Raw genomic sequence first — 11,225 nt, 5'->3', positions numbered from 1 at the left:
CTGGGCAAAGGGATCTTCCTCAAAAGCTTGGATAACACACCTAAATTGCACCCCAGTGAATGAATGGATATCATTTTGAAACAGGATCCTCCAGCTACGAATGACTATCTGTTTACTTGAGGGGGGACCAAGACTTAATTAACCAGCTTTGCTGTTTGGGGTAAGTTTAGAGACAGTCTAAATATATTTTTTTCCATGATAGCTTTTTTATTATATGTTTTATTCTTTGGAATTTAAATCACTTTTTTTTTTTTAAATTCTCTATGCTGTACTTTTTATCCCTGTGACTTATTCATTCCATAACTGGAAGCCTGTACCTCCCACTCCCCTTCACCCATTTTGCCCATTTCCCTACCCACCTCCCCTCTGGAATCTATAAATAAATTCTGCATTTAGAGCATAAAATCTGAGTAAGAAGAGGTAGGTAGATGATTTATCAAATTCAAAATATGCAGATGAACATGTAAGTGTAATTGACCAGAGGGGAAACCAGGATCCCAGAGCAATTAAGGAGTTGGTGGAGGAAATGTAAATAGAGCCTGGGTTCCAGGTTCTAATCTTCTATCATCACTCTACTGCAGTGATTCTCAAATACTGCAATGGACAAGATGGGTGGCAGCATCTTTTCAAGCTGTGTAGTTTGAAAAAGCTCTTATCCCTCCTTACCCCCAGTTGACATTCGCTGATCTACAATTCATCTTATGTTGCTTTGGATCTTCTTGAAACCCCTTCAAATAAAATTTAAAAAGCCAAACCAAAACAAAACAAACATGAGTTTTATAATGCAAGCTGGAGAATGGTTCTCCTTATTTAGAAGCAGCCAACAGAAGAGCTATAAAGAACAGAATGATTCCTAAATCAGCAAACCCCACAAGTTTGGATGATGCAAAACCAAGAGACTGTGGCTGGGATCAGTCTCATTCACTGGCAAGAAGCCGCCCAATAAATCACAAGATAGAACCATTTTAAGGCCTCTCTTCTAAAATAGAAGAGGGGAGTGTGTCAGACTTGTATTTATTCTGAAAGGAATAAAGACAAGTAAATTCTTTTAGAATTTCAATCTGTGGCAAGCAAGTAACTTGAGTAAAGTGACGAAACCATTCTCCACAAAATGAGGGTGAATTGAAGGTATGCTGCACTTGCAAAACACACCCGTATTAACACCCCTCCCACCAAGTGTAAGAGGTAGCTGCCGGGATTTAGGTAGGGTAAGAACATCAGGAAAACATTAAGAGAAGCCTGGAGTAGATGAAGGCTGATCCTGACGTCAGCATTGAAGTACTGTGGCTGCACCAGTCTAGATATTAAACACCTTATCTGAAATAATATGAAACCTAGAGTCATCAGGTAGAATCATGTACATTTTGAGTTTGAATGGACCCTAGAGAAGTTATCCAGATGGAAAAACTGAGTCCCTCCTCCGAACTCAAAGTCTTCTCCTTGAATAGCCCCATTGTCTGAATCCTCTAGACTGGGCTCCTTGACTGCAGGGACTATATTTTTTTATCTTTGAATTCCTAACACCTAGCACAGTGTCTAGCGCTTCGTAAGTGTCCAATAATATTTGTCAAACCAATCAGAAGAAGCAAAAGTGTAAATCCTAGGGCAATAGGAAACAAAAATGTAGAAGAAAAATCCTTCTCTGTTCTCCTAGGGCATGGCAGGGCAAAATCACCCCAAAAAGCAAAAGTGAGTTTGACCTCAGTGTATCTTATTTTAGGTGAACATCGCAAGTCACATGAGCATTTGCTAGACTGCCCAGAGCTATCACCTCTATCATTGCTACTAACAACAGGGCTTGCTTATTTTGTCTTATTTGAGTATCAGAATGAGTTCATTCACAATAAAGTGCCCTGCTTTAATTACGGCAGAAACAAAAATTGGGCAGACAAGTGATTTCCATTCAAGGATCTCAGAAATGTTTCCCTCTTGAAACCTGAAGTATTAAGGGAACATCAAAACAACATTGTTTGAAGTTAAAAGTACAGGTTACCTCCTCATGGAAAAAGATTAAACGTAATTCTATCCACCTTATGATTATAATCATTCGTCAGATTTAGTAACTGTTGGGAAACAATCCTATCTTTTTTGCATCTAAATTATTTGGTTCTTTTCTCTGAAAAGACTGAAAATACTATGAGCCCTTAATTTCAATAGCACAAAGAATTGTGCATTGCATATTTATAAGTCAGCCACAGGACAAAGGGAAGCCATAAAGAATTAAACATTACATTCTCTTAAGAAATAGTTTTTTTCGGTATTACATAAATATCTTTGCGCTTTTCCATTTTCTCTTTGAAACCAAGTAACCCTATGACATTTCAAACTGAAATAACTACACATGCAATTTTTATATCGAGGCTAGGATGACTTTTTTTTAGAACCAAGTAAAATTAACAACACACGGCATATTATTCATTGTCCTATGACCTTTGCTATTTAATTTCATATTCTGAAAATGTTTGTTTCTAAATTTAGTCAGGAAAATGAGGGAATGTCATGGTTGCTTTGTTGGCTTTACATTACAGGGATTATACATAGAATTTTCAAACGTGGATGTTTAGAAAATATATATTGTTTGCCCGTTTGGCATGTGAAAGGTTTAATAAAGCCTGGTAATTTGGATTTACAGAGGGACTCCCCATCCAAGGTCCACAAAAATTCTAAGTAACTGTAAAGGGCAGTGCCTGGTAAGGTCAAGGACAGGAGGGGCACGTCTATTGCCATAGGGGCCAAGAACCAGTGGCTGTTGATGTCCCCCAAAAGCACCACTGCACCCCCTCACTATCCTCTCTCTCCCATTTTCACCAGAGACTATGATGTGGCTGGTCCAGATCTGGAGTTCAAAAAAAAATTTTTTTTTAAGTTGTACGATCCCTTCTTTCAAACAAAAGCAAAACCAAGAACACAGTCTACACTACGCACGAGGTGACAGGGATCTGCTGTGGCTGATGTGTGGTTTGGGACTGGGGGTCAGACACACTTCAGTGGAACCTAGGGGCGCATGGAACGGGATCTCGGAATCATTGCTCCAATGTGCCACCACCAGAAGTCAGCTCACCGTCCCTGCTTAGAGTGGTTGCCGCTGCCCAGGCCAGAACCTTGTGAGCGGTGGGACAAGTTGTGCCCTCTGCTTGGTGCCCAGACAAGGGGGCTGCTGAGGGCTGCAAGCCAGCCCCGGCTCCTCCTGCCACATCCAGTGCCTTGGTTCAGGGCAGCTTCGACAAGGAGGAAAGGGTACCTTTCGTGTGTCATTTGCCTGAAGAGGATATGATTTGCTTCCTAGCACAGAAGTCTTAGGAGCTGGAAGGGCCCAGGCCCAAGGCAGTGGATGTTCTTGAGAGAGTTTCTGACCCCACTCCTGTCCTGATATCTCTGGCCTGCCTGTCCTTGGGGTTGTAGTGCTCCCGCTAGGGTGAGGAGCCCCCAGATCAGTACCAAAGAGCAGTATCTGCTTGGCTGTCAAGTCCTGAGTGGGAGGCTGTCTCTCAGCCCAGCAGCTTGGCCTCTGGGCCCACCCCCCGCCTCACTGTGAAGTGGGATGGGAAGCTCCGAATGGGCCCTGCCACCAGCATTGGGAAATGTGAGTGCCCGGGGCCCTTTTCTGCTTTGAGCTCATTCCTGCTTCTCCTCTCCCTCTTCCTCCCTTCTCTCTACTCCTTCGCTCCAAAGGAAAAGACTCTTAAACCTTTCCCATCTCCAAGGGTGTGGGGGCATGGTTCATTCCCTTTTAGGTGAATTTTAAACGTACTCAGAAAATTATGACCACACAAAGGACTTCCTGAAATTTTTATTTTTATTTTTGGAGAGAAAGGCATAGATTTGGGCCATTCCTCAAACTCCCCAACTCATCCCTTATATTTACCTGGATAACCTGGACCACTCAGGAAGCAGGCCAGACAAGGGCACAGACAGAGGCCCACATACGCTACATCTACACATTGATAATTTGTAAAGAAAGCTAAAAGATGTTAGCTAAAATGTGTCATATCTTTCTGTCTTGACAAATCAATGACGAAATCCGAAAGCATTTACAAAGCTATGGTCTTTATATGATGAAAGTTGGCAATATACCAAAGATGAGTACATTTAGTTATTTTGCACATGTTTGGATGAGCTAGCAATGTTTTGTATGAGTAACGAAAGACATAAATAATTCACAAATCATTCATTTATTCTGCAACATCTATTTTATTTTCTTCATTTCAGCAAAACCACTAAATGTGTTGTTACGTAAAGATTTTCATGTCATTTGTGTTCAACTGATAGTAATAACAGGTTAAAAATAAAGTGTAATTGTTTTCAAAATGTTGAAAAATTGAGTATATTTTTATCAAAATGTCAAAGCAAATGGCCATTTTGAAGCTATAATTACTTTGTATGTTTTCAGAAGTTATTATTTGAAAATATTTATATTATCTATTGAAATTAAAAGGCAAACTAAAAAAAGATTATATGTATACACCAACGTTTTAAGTGAAAATTATTTAAATATGGCTGAACTTTTAAATTTAACTCTGTGAATATTTGGTGGACTCTTATTGAATACATTTATATACAAATTACATTATCGCCATCCTAGTGTTTAATATCCATCTGGTTGTCAATATAAAGAATCAGCCTTATGTTTCATGCGTGCTACAGCTACATTTATATATTTATATTCGAAGAGTAATATAAATTGTTTGCTGTTGCAAAATATCCTCTGTCACTGTGTCCTGTTGCGAATACCATCTCATTGTCCAGTACCTGCAGGATTGTGAGATAGAACACAAAAAGAAGCAAGAACAGGGATGCTCAGCACTGCTGGGTAATGATACCTCGTTATGCAAGAGTGTATCGCATTCACACTCTTTGAGAGAAAGGATTTGACAACTTAATTAATTTGTCTTCTCTTACCTAGGAGCTTCCGCCATTCAAATCTTTCCAAAGCAGTTTTTATTTCTAATATCACCAGCAACACAACCCATGAACCTTCTTTTGTTTTGAAGACGTAGGGCAAGAGAGAGGTCCAGCAGTGTTTCTGTGAGTCCTGGATGGTGTTATCTCAAGAAGATGTGTTTAGGGTCATGGGGCGCACTGGGCCAGCATGGCGTGATGGATCCCAAGGGCCAGAGGCACCCATATGTCCCTCTATCACTAGTGTATGTGTGGTAAACATGCGGTGCAGGGGTCTCTGTGGTCTGGTATCAGGGTGGTACTATCTGGAGTTTTGGGAGAAATCATCCTAAAAAAATCCTCCAGTGTCAGAATTCAGAAGGAGATATACTTCCATGGTAGAGATTCTGCTATAACAAGCAAATTGTGGGGGTCCCTGCGTGGCTCAGTCAGTTAGACATTTGACTCTTGATTTTGGCTCAGGCCATGATCTCAGGGTCGTGAGATCGGGCTCCGGGCTGGGCATGGAGCCTGCTTAAAATTCTCTCTCTCCCTCTTCCTCTGCCCCTCTTCCCACCCCAGTTGTGCACGTGTGTGCGCACACTCATGCTTTCTCTATCTCTTGAAAGAAAAAAAAAAGCAAATTACACATAACAGTTATGCTAAAATTTCACTTCCCATTTTGCTGTAAGAGTAGTTCTTTTTTTTTTCTTTTTCCTTTTCTTCCCTTCCTTTCCCTTTTGTTCTTTCTCTCTCTCTCTACCCTCAACTCCCCTCCACCCCCAACACATATTGCCAGCACAAATCTAAACTGCTCTGGGATCTACCAGTCAATCTGCATTCTGACCTTGTTACCAGATTCCTTCCTTCCTTCCTTTCTTTTTTCTTTTTGGTTAACAGCCTTATTGAGATATAATTCACATACTATACACTGTATCCATTTCAAGTATACACATCAATTTTTTTTGTATGTTCACCGGGTTGTTCTACCATCTTCACAATCAACTTTAGAACATTTTCATCATCCCAAAAGGATGATAGTCATAGTTATTAGTAGACACTCTCTATTTCCCCTTGAACACCTCCCTGCTCTTTCCCCTCCCTTCCTTGACCCCAGGCAATCACTAATCTACTTTTGTCTTTATAGATTTGCCTATTATGGACATTTCATATAATTGGCATCCTACAATATGTGATCTTTTGTGACTGGCTTCTTTCACTTACAATGTTTTCAAGGTATACCCATATTATAGCAGGTGTCAGGACTTCATTCATTTTCGTTGCTGAATAATAATCCACTGTGTGGGTAGACCACATTTTATTTATCCATTCGTCAGTTGATGGACATCTGAATCGTTTCCACTTTTTGGCTATTATGAACAATGCTGCTATGAACATTAGTGTGCAAGTTTTGTGTGGACATGTGTTTTCGTTTCTCTTGGATGTATACCTAGGAGTAGAATTGCTGGGTCATATACTAACTTTTTTATGGGTAACTTTTGAGGAATTGCCAGACTGTTTTCCAAAGAGGCTGCACCATTTTACATTCCCACCGGCAATGCACGAAAGTTCCAATTTCTCTATATCCTTGCTAACAATTGTTATTGTCTGTCTTTTTTATTTTAGCCATTCTAGTCGGATGGAAAGTGGTTTCTCACTGTGAGTTTGATTTATATTTCTCTAATGACTAATGAGCTGATAGTTTTTTTAAGTGACTATTCTTGATGAGAAAGAACAAAAGTCTTTGTGAATGCCCTCACTCAGTGCCTTGCTTACGGTATTTAGAAATAAATCAGCTCATAAGACAAACATTGGAAGGGACCTGGGACCCAGGGCAGGCTCCTGCTTTGCCACAACTCACCTACGGTGCTGGGTGTTCATTGCTTCCACTGTTAGAAAGTCCTGATCTTTAGTGAGAACTTTTTTTTTTTTAATCTGAAACATTTGGTCACTGGGTCTAGCTTTGCTCTTTCAAGCAAGGCAAGCTTTCTCTTCACCCTAGCACTCTTCTCCTTCACTTGACTAAATCCGTCCACGTAGTTGTAAAGACAAGTGTTGGCCGTCCACTAAGTTGTTACCTTTTTCCTTCCCCTTTTCAGTTACTGAACACAGCCAGAGGCCGGTGCGCGGAGCTGGCTGCCTTACCCGGCTGTGGCAGCTCGGCAGGGCTCCTCAAGGGAAGCCCTGCAAGTCAGAGGGTGCCGACCAAAGGGGAAGGGCGAGTGGAAGTAAGTTGAAGAAACATTCTGAAATCACCTTGCTTTGTTTTTCGTGACTATATTGATTTTGAAATTCCAAAGAACTTTATAAGAGAGTACGTGAATTTTATGTTTACTGAAAGGGAACACATGTTAAGAAGGTGTTAGAATGCAGTCTATAAAAACAGAGGGTTGGCCATTCTGTTTCCTGCATGAAAAAAGACACAGCTCATTTCCCTCAACCTGGCACACGGAAAAGGCAGCTGCCGTGGCTGTGTGTGTGTGTGTGTGTGTGTGTGTGCGTGTGTGTTAGAGAGCGCCAGTCCACCCATCTCCCCCACCCCTCCATGAACCTGATGTTCCCACTCTGCTTCCTGTACAGTTCTGTGTTCTCCCTCCTCAGGCCTCTGATGAGGATTCTCTCTCCTGCTTCTCCTCAAACTCTGGAACTCGGTGGGCAAAATGCCCTAATTTCTCCTATTTCCCATTTCCGAGCCCCCATACTTCCTCATCTAAACTGATGATTTTCTCCTGAAGGCACCGTGTCCCATTCCCCCTCTCTCAGAGACCCCATTCTCCTCTTGCTCTCTGCCACCACCTTCGGAGTCTGGACTGCTGTGTGGGCCTCTCTTCTCATCTCCTCAAGCTCCAGTCTCTTTCTACTCTGTGCCATGGCTGCCACGTTGATTTTCTGGAATCACAGACCCTCCCTCCCTATGGAATTAGAAGGCTTTTTGTAATCTGAACCTCTTGCCTTTGGCAGAGGGCACTTCTTGGCATGGTTCTAGCCCAGTTACCCAGCAGCTACAAGGGGCTTTGTGTGTGAGTGACTAGACCCTAGGAATGGCTCACTAAATTCCCTCCTTTTCCCTGGAATGCACAGAGCCAATGCTCCTCTCATAGCCTTTGCACTGGCTGTTCCCTCTGGCTGGAGCACCCTTCCAGGTGTTTTCCCCCGGGGCTCACTCCTTCCATGACTCAGATCTCAGTTCAGATAGCAATTCCTCTGAGCCCCTTCCCTGACAGCCCTCACGTGTAGCTCAGTGACAGAGGGATTTCTGTCTGCTTTGCTCACTGCTGTATTCCTAGCACCTAGAACAGTGCTGGCACATGGTAGGCACTTGATAAATACCTGCTGAGTTATTAGAACAAAGCAGCTTCTACAGAAAGTACTGGGCTGCCTAAGTTCTGCCATTCTGTGGGCAAGACAAGAACTGAGGAATGAACAAAGAAGGGAGGAGCAAAGAAGAGGAGAGAGGCTATGAGCTCTTGCAGGGTGGAGACAAACGTGGATAGCTGGAGACAAAATAAGGCACAGGGTTTGGGACCCTGTCTCCACCTTCTCCGATGTGGAAAATAATCTCTGTTGTGATTAAAGCCAAATGCAGGTTTCACTTACAGACAAGGACATTGTTGAAGACATCAGAAAAGGAGACAATGTCTCCACCATCCCTCCAGCCTCTCTTCCTCCGTTTCCAGGTTTGATCACCAAAATAAGAAATGGGCAGGTAAGTGTTGATTCCCACAGCATTTTAGGTGATTCCCTCTCTAAAAATATCAGCAAAAATGGGATCCAAATTCAAAGAACACACATTGTCTAAATGGTCTGAAATTTTAAAAAGCAGTTTCCTCTAAAGTGCACATATTTCCTAAGACTCTTTGGCTACTCACTAAAGTGTTTTTGTTCGTGACTGAGCAAATCACCTGTCATGGTAGAAACTGACAATATATAAAGGACGCTCCCAACTCAGAACCCCATTGTGCAATCATGCTTGATCTCTTTTGTCAAACTGGATCTTCTGCTTCCTTTGCCAGCTGAAATCAAATGGATGCATTAGGTCATGGCATTAATATGAAAATTTTCACACTTGTTTTTCTTTCTCCTTTCTTACCCCCTTTTTATTACATGGCACAAGTCAGATCCTAATTATGAAAGTGAGGAACTCCAGCAGCTTGTTAGCACACTGAGACTGAGCAATGTGGCCCATCTTGTTTCGGCCTCTCTTGGTGAGAGCCCAGGGGTATTAGTCACATGATTGTTTAGGATGTGCAACCAACCAAGGCTCAAATGACATCACCAGAGTGAATTACTCTGGGACTTTGCAAATCTACAATGCAGGATTTGCCAGGGAAAATTAAACCATCAGCTTTTTTTTACTGCTCCCATCCCCACCACCCCCACCCTCCAGGCATGTAGTCTTCTTTTTCTAGTTGCTTTGCTTTTATGCCGAAGAGGAACTTGGTCTAGTTTTTCTTTCTGGTACATGAACGTGTCATAGAAACTAAAGCTTCATAGATGTGCTATCATTGCCACTTCAAGTGTTTTAATTTTTTTTCTCAATATAATTATCCAGTGCTTTAGACATGTGTATGTGCTGTTTTCCCATGTCTCTGGATTTTGGTGTGTGATGTTTCCTCTGTCTGTCATGACCTTTCCCCTGGCTTTCATTTCAAATGACTCTTGATATGTGAATTTTATTTACTTATTTATTTATTTATTTATTTATATTTTATTTTTAAGTAATCTCTACACCAAACGTGGGACTCAAACTCACAACCCTGAGATCAAGAGTCCCATGCTCCCCCAACTGAGCCAGCCAGGTGCCCCTCCTCCTATGTGAATTTTATTTCATTTTATTATTTATTTATTTATTTATTTATTTATTTATTTATTTTAAAGGTTTTGTATATTTATTTGAGAGAGAGAGAGAGACATTGATAGGGAGAGAGAGCCTGAGCAGGAAGGAGAGGGAGAAGCAGGCTCCTTGCCAAGCAGGGAGCCCAATGTGGGGCTTGATCCCAAGACCCTGGGATCATGACCTGAGCCGAAGGCAGCTGTTAACTGACTGAGCCATGCAGGCGCCCCTTCTATGTAAATCTTAAATACATATGTTTAGAGTTGTTGCATACCCCTGATGCATTAAAACCTTTATCAAAATGTAGTGACTCACTTTATCTCTAATAGTGCTTTTTTTTGTCTTAAGCTCATTTGTTTGATACTAATAATAGCCACATTAGCTTTTTTTTTTTTGGTGTTTGCCAGCTCTGTCTTTTTACAGTACTTCTATTTTCTGTCCTTTTGCATCCTTAGAGTCCAGCAAGTCTCTTATAAAAAGGATATCTGGATTTATAATGTTTTTCAATCTAACATTTTCTGTATTTTTTAACAGGCCAGTTTTGTCCATTTACATTTATTGTGATTACTGATAATTGATTATTTGAATTTATTGCTATAATCTCATATTTTGTGCTTTCTATTTGTACTGCTTTTTCTCTGCTTCCTGCTGTCCCACTTTTTCTAATGTGATAACCTTCAACTTTGTGATTCTTTCATTTTCATAAACAAGTTGGATGTGCTACTCATATGGGAGGATTGAACTAGCAGGTTTCTGTCTTCTTGTTTCTTAGAATTTCTCCTTTTAACTAGGCCAATGAGGAAATTCTAGAGGATATGTATGACTATTCATTGTATTATCAAGAAAGAAGAATAGCTAAGAGAAGACCTGGAGAAAAACTATTTCTTAACAGTTCTCACTGGGGTCTAGAGCAGTTTTAACAGCCAGGTAGCTGGTTCTCAAAATGATGAGTCAACATGGTGTGTAATGCTGGATACAGAAAGATGGGATCTGTGTAGTATATCTGCTTCCAATATGAGGACGGTAGCTAAGTGCAATCCTTGAGAGTTTGCCATGCCTGTACTATCTGCTGTATGACTGCATGAAGAAGCAATTCTCCCATGATTTGTCTCTGTTGAATCTACTGCAAAACCCTCATTCATTCAGTGTGCCATAATGGTATTTGGCCTTCTCTTGGCTAGAAATCCATCATAAACAAACAGAAAAGGGAGCCATTAAGTTGTGACAGGACTCAGTTATAATTGGATGCTCAATGATCCAGAATATGCTTACATCACTTTTTAAGATTATCATTTAAATATAAATATTTATTTTTAACATACTTATGTTAAGCTTTGCTTTGTGGTATCTTTTTTTTTTTTTTCTTTTGGATTTTTTTTTCCTGGAAAAACAAGTATATCATAGCATTTTAATAGCCTAGAGTTTAGTATTTGAATCCTGATTCTTCCACAGACTAGCCATGTGATCTAAGGCAAGTGACTTGATCATGCTAAACCTCAGTGTCCTCATATTC

The sequence above is a fragment of the Phoca vitulina genome, unplaced genomic scaffold, assembly GCF_004348235.1.
Source record: "Phoca vitulina isolate PV1807 unplaced genomic scaffold, GSC_HSeal_1.0 scaffold63, whole genome shotgun sequence".
Taxonomy (NCBI): domain Eukaryota; kingdom Metazoa; phylum Chordata; class Mammalia; order Carnivora; family Phocidae; genus Phoca; species Phoca vitulina.
The sequence above is the reverse complement of the archived record's forward strand: the minus strand, read 5'-3'. Positions refer to the sequence as shown.